We start from the raw sequence: 11,113 nt of genomic DNA, 5'->3' as shown, positions 1-11,113 counted from the left end.
TCCGCTGAAATGGAAGAAGTGTCGTCGGTGACGTAGTCGATCACAGGGACATCAACATCGATCTCGGGGTCTACCGAAGAAAAGAGGGGGAAGAAACAATAAATACATGCAAACAAGCACAAAACTAAGCACGAAAAGACAAGAAACAATAGTAGAGGTGTTCTAACGCAGTGCTAGGCGATACTGGCGAAGGGCGAAAACATCCGGGGAAGTTTTCTCGGTTCCGGATGTCTAACAGACAGATGAACCGGAGGGGAAAGGTTCGACGTTTGCTATGATAGGGACATGTGGTGGAAGAACGGACAACGTATTCGGGTTTGTCTCGATGTTCTGAGCAACTTTCATATATAAAACTTTTCGGAAATGTTAACGCCCACATGTGTGGGCGTTAGCCATCTCAACCACACGCATCCATCGCCGTCCAGCAGTATATGTACGAATCTAGGCACGTTCTGGCCGATTTTCTGTGCCAGGTAGGACAAGCGCGTGTGTGGTGTGTGACATAGTTCACCCACACGCCGGTTGCCCCCCACCCCGCGGTCAGTGGTTGCCACTCGGGGGCGTGCGGTGGAACTGCTCTGCACCCGCACGCCATGCGCCAACCATGGTTGACGCCAAACACGTCGCGCACTTCGCCCCCTCCCCCTCACTGTTCCATTTACTCCTCCCCACAGTTACTCGCACAACCCACTTCGCATTTCAGTCGATTTGAGGAGAAGACGAGGGAAGAAGGCGACGGCGGAGGCGGAAGAGACGATGACATTCGCGACCGTCAGTGGTGCTCACCAGACCGGAGCGGCTTCGCCGGCGCCTACAAATTGAAGGTAATGCTCCCTCCAACTCTGAAAATCCTTGCCTGCATTTTCTCCCCTGCCCTTCGTGTTTGATGCTTCGCTCAAGATTCATAAAGATTCAGGCGGGTTCGCGATGCACCGGCGACGGAGTCCTGTGCTTGCCATTTTCGGTGGCACTAGGCAGTTTCGTCGCCGCCGCGGTGGCGGTCATGCCGGTGTGGTTCGGCCTGTCCGGAGCCACATACTGGTTGTGCCTTGGGATTGGGCCGTTCTTTTTTCTGTCTGATAGTTGTGCATTGCTTCGAATTGCTATTTGCGATCAGTTCAGGGAGAATTTTGGCGATGAATTTTAAGTCATGATAGTTGTCATTGAACCCTAGATCTAGGTAGTTGTTTTTCAAAGCGCAGTATGAAGGCAAACATGGTAGTTTGAGTAACTATCATGACTGTATGACAACTGATTGACTGTGATAGTTGCCACAAATATGCTTTCCATGTGGCAACTAATTTCCTGATTGACTGTGATAGTTGCCACAAATATGCTTTCCATGTGGCAACTAATTTCACACACAGGCTGTGGCTGTTGCCACACTGTAGGCACGACAAGGTGTAGTAAATAGGTAGTCATTGCAGTTTCAACAACCATTTGCACTTGATGGCAACTAATCTCCACATCAACTGTGTCAGTTTCCACATATATGTTTTCCATGTAGCAAGTATTTATGTGAACACACTATGGCTGTTGCCATGTTGTAGGCAGGATAATGTGGCAAATTGGCTGTACTACATACCCAAATTTTTGTGCTTTGCCACGCTGATTCGTGGCAACTGACAGGATAGTGTGGCATGGCAAAATATAGTAACTAGGTAGTCTTGTCAGTTTCAGCAACTATGTGCACTGGATGGCAACTAATTTGCACATCAACTGTGTCAGATGCCATATATATGCTTTCCATGTGGCAAGTATTTGTCTAAACACAACATGTTTGTTGCCATGTTATAGGCAGGATAATGTGGTAATTTCATTGTACGGCAGACCCAGTTTCGTGTTTTGCCATGCTGACTTGTGATATCTGAACATATTTGTCCGTACTAAATGGCAACTCATTTTTGATATGAGGTCAGTGTGTGCGTTGCAATTTCGGGTTGTTCAGTAGATGTTTTTCATCGCTTTTTTGAATTTTGTTTTGCATTTAACATGGCAATTTCAACCTAGCACATTTGGCCATTGAACACATGGCAAGTCATTTTTGTATGAGGACAAGGTGTGAGCTGCCACATTTTATGTTTGTGCAGTGGGAGATTTGTGGCTTTCTTTCATAATATCTTGTGCTAACATAGCAACTTCAACATTTTGTTCTTAAGTGCATTATGATCTGTACATTTTTTTTCAAATGAAACCAATGTGCTTAATTGCCACATTTATGTTTTCGACAATCATAGGGGGGTTCGTGTGTGTTCATGTGATATTTGCATTCACTAGTTGCCATTTTCAATCGAGCCCATGCGGCAAGTACATTTTGTTAGGTGGCAACTGCTTACTTCCTACATTTCATTTCCACCCTGACAATTTGGTTTGTTCTTACCTCAGCAGAATGGCTCGCGGTGATCATCAAAACGATGATGATGATTTCATGGATCCACCACAGCAGAATCGGGCAACTGAACGGAGAAAAGACGGCGACGAGGTAACTGTCCACACACCCTCCTCCTGCTGCATATGTTATTGGTTGCCACCTCGAGCTTGCAGTCGTCTGTTACGAACTACAATTTCATGACAGTGAAAACATGGCAACAAATGATCATTTTTCTATTTTTGCAGAAGAAGAAACGTACTCGCAACAGGGCCTCGTAGGAATGACTGACTTCATTGACTGATAGATTTATCGACGATCAGAAGGGAGCTGCTCCTAAGATGGGTATGCAAGCTCTGATGGATGTCCGGTGCACGAATCTAGTCAACCCTATATGTGACTGGCTTGGTGAGATTTATAACCCCGCCTCCAGGGAATTTATGATACCGGGACGTGGAAGACTGCCATTGAACAAGGAATCCGTGTTCTGTGCTTTTGGTGTGCCCCGTAGAGAAATCAAAGTCCCGTATGAGGCCAATAATAAGATCGAGGAAACATTGTTACCCCGTTTGTTTCCTGGGTTGGAATCCATGCCGAACACGTCTTTCCTAGCAGATTCGCTGCAGGCCATGACAACCCATGGCAAGGTTTTTAAGATGAAACTACTCATGTACCTCATCTCAGCTGTTTTCATGCCGACCACTTCTCTTCGCCCAATCAACAAATGCTTCCCCATCCTGGTGAATGATCTATCTTTACTCCATTATTTTCCTTCAATCTTTTGGCTCCGATGTCACGTGCAAGCTAGTCACTGACAGTTTTTTTGATATGTTTCCATTTGATTTCTGATGCGGCAACTTGTTGTCCTAAAAATTGTGTGGTGCAGGCGAAACTGAAAGATGTGAAGAACATGAATTGATGTAAGTTCATTGCCGACTTCCTGCATGATGCATTCTCAAGCAAAATGTACCAAAAGGGTTGTCGACTGCATTTAATGGTATTTTTTTACCAGTCCTTTCTGTGAACACTCTTTTAACACCTTTATTCATGCATGGCAACTTGATCATAACAAGATGGCAACTGCCATCATGACAATATGTCAACTGCCATCATGAATATATGGCAACTGCCATCATGAAAATATGGCAACTGCCATCATACTATGATGGCAACTAGCACATACAGATGGCAACTAGCACATACAGATGGCAACTAGCACAGACAGATGGCAGCTTCTTCTTTTCTCTTTTCATGCACTTCAACTTGATGATTGTAGGAACATACATTAGCCTGTTTTTTGCAAAATACCATGATGGCAACTGATATTTCTTTCTTTTTAAAATTGTTGTACATCAGCTCATGTACGTCGACGGCCTTGATCTGTCCACCGTGGATTTCACTGGGACAGGAGGCCCACCGCCTACACACAAGTTTGTTGTTTCTGCGTGGACTTACGACGCTGTCAAGGCTGTGCTTGCAGCAGACAGGGTAACTGATACCAAATATGGAAAACTGCAGGTTAGTTCTGGTTTCTTTCTCTACACGACATTCTTACAAATTTTTTGCGGCATAACATATGAAAAATTCGTCATGTGGCAACCGTTTGTGGTTAACAAGAGATGACTACCTTTGTTAGCCATGGCTGTCTGCGCATGGTATCCATGTCTCACTCCACATGGCAACTCTGTCATCCATGCTGAAACTTATACTCTCGTCTTCTTTTTTTGTTGTATTTTGCAATACATGAACTATTAGTCAGTGTTCATCATTCTCTCTCTTACATCCTAGCTATTTTTTTGGTTATTTCCAGCTGATGGCCAAGCATGCTATAGACTACAACGTGTTTGGGGGCCCCTCAAAACTTTGGAAAGTGGATGGACGTGCACTCAGCTCCGTCTTGCCCTACTGAGGTAATCAAAGATATATATATATATATATATATATATATATATATATATATATATATGGTTGCCTTGGATTATTTTTGATCTCATGCAAGTGACTGTAATATGGTTGGTTATTGCTGCTTCTTGTTTCGTGCACAGGCGAGGGCACCTGTTAAGCATCTAATTGGGCAGTTTGCATCCGGAATGACCAGCTTGCTCGGGAAGTTGGTTGAGGGTTGGACGTCCCTTAACGGCTCTGACAGCGACGCGGTTGCGAGGCAGTTCACTACATTTGTCCCAGAACGGACACATCGGCCAACTGGTTGCCGTGGCCGGTACGACTACAACAGTTCCCAAGAGCTTGCTGACACACAAGATGAACTAGATGGAGACGTTGGTCTCAACAAGGATGATGACGATGACATGGAGAACGTGCAACACGACACCAATGATGATGAACATGTTGAAGTTCGTGCAGGTGGTAAGAAGGGCAAGGATGCACCAGATGTCCCCCCACCGGAGAAAGTCAAAGAACATACGGCTGCGAGAGGCGAGGGGGTGTTTCCCTCAAAGAGGGGGAGGGCTCCAGAGGATGTTGGGCAGGGTTCTCCTGGCAAGAGGTCTAGGACCGATCCCGTAGCTGCTAGGAGGAGGTTCGACTTTTATTTTAGTGTTTTGTTTTGCCTATATTTTTTGAATAGACTGACCCCTTTTTGCATTTGTTTTGCTAAGCGCGGCAATGAGTTTGCTGTCTGACAATTGCCACCTTTTTTTGCCTCCATCTTATACGTGCAGTGAGGCGACAGCTGGTGGACGAGCAGTTACGAAGAAACAGACACCAATGCCAAACCGTGTTTCTGCTCGGTTGAACAAAGGTGCCCCCATTGCTGGTGACACCCCTTCCACCAGGTCATCTCCTCGTATGACGACGTCCAACACCAGGGATCCTGTCGTGTTGGCAGACATGAGAAAGCCAGTCAAGAAGTAGGTTTTCCATGTTCTTTCATTGCCATAGTGCTATATTTTTGACTTTTCAATGCATCTGTTCAGCTTGCCACATGGGCTTCTGCCATCAGTCCCACATGGCAACTGCTGTTTTTCAAATGATCTCATTCCTTTTTGACTGCATGGCAACTCCTGCTTGTTTTTGCATGGCAACTACTATCTAGGCCAAATGGCATCTATTTTTGTACATGTATGGCAACTTCCATCTTTGCATTGGCTTGTGTGCTCACCACATACCTAGTTTTGAAATTGCATTCCTGGCAGATCAGACATTTTTATCATTCTTCAAGTTGGCTAGCATGGCAACTCTTGCTGGATTTGAATGGAAACTGCTAACTATGCCACATGGCAACTCTTATTCCACCTACATGGCAACTACCAGCTTTTTCCACCTACTTTTCATTTTTTTCTTAGATTTCTACGATGGCAAATATTTTTTGTTCATTTCTTAATACCTTTTTCATGTGCTTTCTTTTTTGCAGGGTGAAGAAGACTACTACATGCACGACCAAGCATATCATTAGGGACCTACTCGAACGCCTTCATTCAAAGTTGTCAACAGGTGGCAACTCAGATGTTCATGAGGCGCCAGTCAACAAAACTGCTGCTGCACCGTCAACTATTCCCACAAACTCTGACGCAAGTGGCCGACCATCTCCGCCGGTTGCAGATGTGTAGGCTAGAACAATAGGCATCCGTACATCAGGGAGTGACGAGTCGGTATCTGCCAGGACAGCTAAAATATTGCCCACTCTTCTGGCAATGAAGGATGCTGCTGTGAGCCATGCCACCCCATCAGCAAGCATTGAAGTGGATGATCCCGAGACCAACCTAAGCAAGGAAGATTCCCGCTCATCTGACACTGACTCCAAGCGCATGCGTGGTGGCACTCCTGTGTCCACGACAGAAGTGGCTGAGGCGGCAGTTCATAATGATATGCCATCTACAGGTGAGAGTCTTGGCACAACAGCTCTAGCTCCTGGCAATGCAGATATTGCTAAGGCGACTGTTTCGCATGCTGGTCTTCCACCTAGGCGTCGTAGCCCCCGCAAGCAATCAACAGACATACCCAACGCACCAGCTATAGCTAGGAGCAACAGAGATGAGTCTGGTTATGTTCATGCGTCCACACTGTTCCCGCCACCTGCCAAAAGCAATGTTATGGAGAAACCGGAAGACCGGAGTACAACTGATGCAGGTGTCAAGCCGGGCATGAGTGATGGAGGTGAACGTCCGGAGCAGACTGCGCCTTTGCCCACAGTGGAAATCCCCAACTTAAATCTACGCACTTCCAAGATCCCAGTCAATGTTGGTGTCCCCTACAGCCCAAACAAGAAGATTGTCAAGAAAGCTGCGGCTGATACCGCTGACAACACGCCCCGCCCTACAAATAAGCCTGATGATTCTGCAGCGGCTGATTCAGATATGTTTGTTGATCTTTCACCGTTGGATTCTGCCCCGCAAGTTGTTCGCGGTCCGGCCAGTAGGCATGAGAGGCACCCAATGGCCTTCACCCCACCGAGCTTTAGCCTTGGCATCAGTCAAGATCAACCAGTGGTTCAAGATCCTATGCCAGTTGCCTTTGCTTTCCCGGGAGGCATGCCCGCAATGATGGCGCAACCAATGGTCAAGGGCAGGAAGGCTGTCAAGTTCGTTGAGCCGATCGTCCAAGGTACATTTCTTCTACGTTTATCTTTTTCTTGTATACACCTGTGTAGTCTGACTTTTATCCCAAGCAATTTTTTGGTTTTTTGGGTTCTCACCTGTGATGGCAACTGCTATGTGATGACATGGCAACCGGATTTGCTGCACCATCTTACCTACATTTTTGTTGCCATGCTGTATTTTCCATTCGGGCAACCACATGGCAACTGAAGTTGATAAAACATGGCAACTGTATTTGTTCTCACATGGCAACTACAATGCTCTATACATTGCAATTGGATTTGCTGCAGCATGTCACCTGCATTTTTGTTTCCATGCTGCATTTCTCATCCGGCAACCACATGGCAACTGGAGTTGACACAACATGGCAACTGCAGTTGCTTTCACATGGCAATTACAGTGCAATACACCTGGCAACTGGATTTGCCTCCACATGGCAACTCCCCACTTTTTGTACCTACATTTCATATCATGCACCTTTTCTCTTTGCACTACATTTGTTTTGTTTTCCAGGTATCCGAACCCACATTTTGATCATTGCAGGCACCCCTGAGGAGATTTCTCCGTCACTTGATGAAGTTTACCGCAGGATTGAGGAGGCAGCATTACAGAGGAGGTCCTCACGAGGTCAGGGGCAATCAAGTTCCAACGTGCCCGCAGATACGGTATCTGAGGATACCATTAGGAGTGCCACCCCTGGTTCTGTGAGGCAGCAGAGGGTAGTTCACTCACCTCCCATGGAAGACTACGAGCCCGAAGTAAAGGCCACAAAGGAGCAGAACCAACTGTACGATATTGTCAAGCGATTTGGAAATGCGAGGGACAACAGCAAGCACATGAAGGAGCTGAAAGCGTAAATGACCACACCACATAATCTCTCATTTTGCTTTGCTCTTTTTTACCATTCATCTTTTTTGTACTTTCTATATATGATCCGCTTACGTTTTAGTTCTTCTTTTTTTACTTAGTAGACATGATTCTTTCATGTTATATCATTTTCATACAGCTCATGTTTGGACAGAACCAAGGTCATTCAATGCAAAGCGACGTACGTCAACCTAGGTGATCTTGCCGAGTCCGTGAGGCCACTCGGTAAAATGTCGACGAATGTAGTTGCATGTGGGATTGACTACATTAACAAGCATATGGATATGTCTCCCAACAAAACAATCATGCATTACAGTGTGACCTGCAAAATATGGGATGGTGACTTCCACCACAAAATCCTGAGGAAGAATTTTGCTGCGCATGGTGAATTCAAGCTCAAAGTGAAGAAATGTGTGAGTACTCCTTCCCTGTTTGCACTTTGTCCCCCATGGTATGTTTTTTGCCAGTAGGTACACTTTGTTTATGTGGCAGATGTTTCATGTGGCAACAACTGCCATGTAAGCTGACTTTTTGATTTGCATCCCCGTGCAAACATGTGGCAACTTCAAAGTAAAATACAGGGCAACTTTGTTCATACATGGACGACAACTTTCTTTTTAACTACCCACTATAACTAAACATTCTACGTGATTATACTTTTTTGTCCCCTTGATGTTCTTCATGTGAACTCTACTTCTCATTTCCTTCATTTTACTTGCAGGTCCTGTTCCCCATGTTCCAGGAGCTTACACCACATGACCCACACGACAAGTGTGGTCACCACTATGCGATCTGCCTTGACCTGAAGAACCAACGCTTTGAGGTTCTTGATTCAATGCGTTCGGCAGCTGATGCAGACCTTACTACGCATGCTGAATTCTTCATCAACAACCTCAAAGAGACATGGAACCGTCACTACGAAAACTCAAAGGTCCAGATCAGACATTTTCCAATTGAGTATGTGGCGACTACGAAGCAAGGGAACACGTAATTTCCTATCTCTTTCTTCATGTGCCCTTTACACCAATCCCACCCCTCTTTTTGTTACATCTGAATTGAAGTTTATCATTGCTATCTCTGTCCTTTTTGCGAGTTCACCCGATTCTTTTCTTGTGCAGGACGGACTGTGGCTTTCACACGTTGCAATACCTTGCAAAGTGGGAAGGTAGACCGGTTCCCGTCATCATAGCTGCAACGGTCGTTGAGCTCCGGAAAATTTACACATGGAACTGGTTGACGAATGAAGATTTCAACAAGCGGTCTGGAGCATGTGAGTTCGTAGAGGAAGCTGTCAAGAAAGTCATCAAGAAGTACAAGTGATCATGTGGCGCTCCATACCGAACGCCTACCTTACATTCTGTTGCTGAGGAATGTAAGGTACTACCTTTGTTCTTCTCAAAACTATGTCCGTATGCTATGTTATGACTGCAACCCCGCGTAGCCTAGTATGTAGTGGTGGTGTGTGAGCGGAATTTGAATATTTTCTGTAATATATGTGTGGGTGTGAACCTATTTAGTCGTGATAGCAGATATGTTTTATGTTTATCATTATTATTTTGGTTTCATCGTTTGCAACACCAGTTTGCTGTTTCAAATGCGTCTACGATGTTTTAAAACATGGCAAATGTAGTTCATCAGACATGTTTAGTAAAAGTTATCGTCATTTTTCATTTGGTTGTTTGCTTCTTCTTTTTCATCGCTAACTGCATCGGCTAGCATAGTAGTTTGATCATGTAGTCGTAACCTTTTCTGTGGTTGATGCACGTTACGCTTTTTCAACTTGTTTCCCATAGATTGCACACAACACACTATGTGTGACTAAACTGCGTCAAATTAACACAAAAATATACGCGATGCAGAGTCATTACAAATAACATGGCATATTTCAGTATAGCTAACATGGCAGATTTAGTACAAACAACACGGCAGATTCAGCATAAACAACATGGCAGATCCAGTATACTTAACATGGCAGATCCAGTATAATTAACATGGCAGATCTAGTATACTTACCATGGTAGATCCAGTATAAAATATCATGGGATATTTAGTATAAAATATCATGGCAGATTAAATACACATAACATGGCAGATTAAGTACACATAACATGGCAACTGCAGTTATCCATTCAATGCATTTTCCTTCAACTTCTGATGCCCCTCAAGAGTCATTCTCCCATTTTTATTTTTTTAGAACATCTAGATTACAAAATAAAATGTCACCAAGGACCATGTCACAGTGCCCCAATGTTGATTACAGATTGCCCGTCCCTTTCTTTGTTTTCTTGTGTTTTGCTTGAATCTCCAATCCCAATTTGTATCTTATCTCTTTTGGACGCCCCTTTGTGATGGAACGGGGCAGGTTCCTGGCCTGGGTTTGTGTGCTTGCTGTTCCAGATCCTATCTTCGAGTTTTCAGATGATGGCCTCGTGGACAAAGGCACACTTGATGTGCGGGGGAACCTGTGTAAGGCTTCCTCAGCTTTCCTCTTCTTGATCTCATCAAGCTCTCTTTTCAGGGCCTTCCTGTGTTTTTCTGTGACTCTCGCTGTCTCATCACTCTTGCACGCTTCATCAATTAGCTCAGCATACTTCTTTGTCAACACAACATGCCTCATGGCTTCCATGGTTGACTCCGGTCTCTCGTCATGCACAGCCAGAACTGCATTTGTTGTCTGTGGCGCCAACGCGTCATCAGCGTCCCAAGTCCATTGCCGCCTTATGAAATGGCGGGGCATCCATGTCACCACGTTCATGTCCATTACTTTTAGTATGTGACAACACACAATGCCGTTCCATTCAAACTTGCAGCATTGGCAGTAGTATTCGCCTTGGCCTATCGAGGCTTTCACGAAGTAGTTCCTTCCTTTGTCTGGGTCTTCAGGTTTTGAATCTGACATGCCCAAAATAGAACACACCTTGAACGTATGTTCGTCCACCTGGAAAGCCGTGAACATGCTGGCACGCTTTATTTCTTCTTGGAATCTGCAAGTTTTGTGTGTTTTTTGTTAAACTATAGTGTGCTGTTTTTTGTAGCACCTTATGTTGTCGTGGCCAATAGAAGTACATTTCATTTGAACATGAAAAATAGAGTACATTACACATGGAAACTGTAGTACATTTCACATGGCAACTGTAGTACATTAGACATGGCAACTGTAGTACATTAGACATGGCAACTGTAGTACATTAGACATGGCAAGTGTAGTACATTAGACATGGCAACTGTAGTACATTTTCAAATGGCCATTGTCATTTCCATACCAACATTCCGAATGGAAGCACAGTGCATAAAACATGGCAACTGCATTTATTAAACATGG

This window comes from Triticum aestivum, chromosome 7B (assembly GCF_018294505.1).
Source record: "Triticum aestivum cultivar Chinese Spring chromosome 7B, IWGSC CS RefSeq v2.1, whole genome shotgun sequence".
Taxonomy (NCBI): Eukaryota; Viridiplantae; Streptophyta; class Magnoliopsida; order Poales; family Poaceae; genus Triticum; species Triticum aestivum.
Note: the sequence above shows the minus strand (reverse complement) of the source record.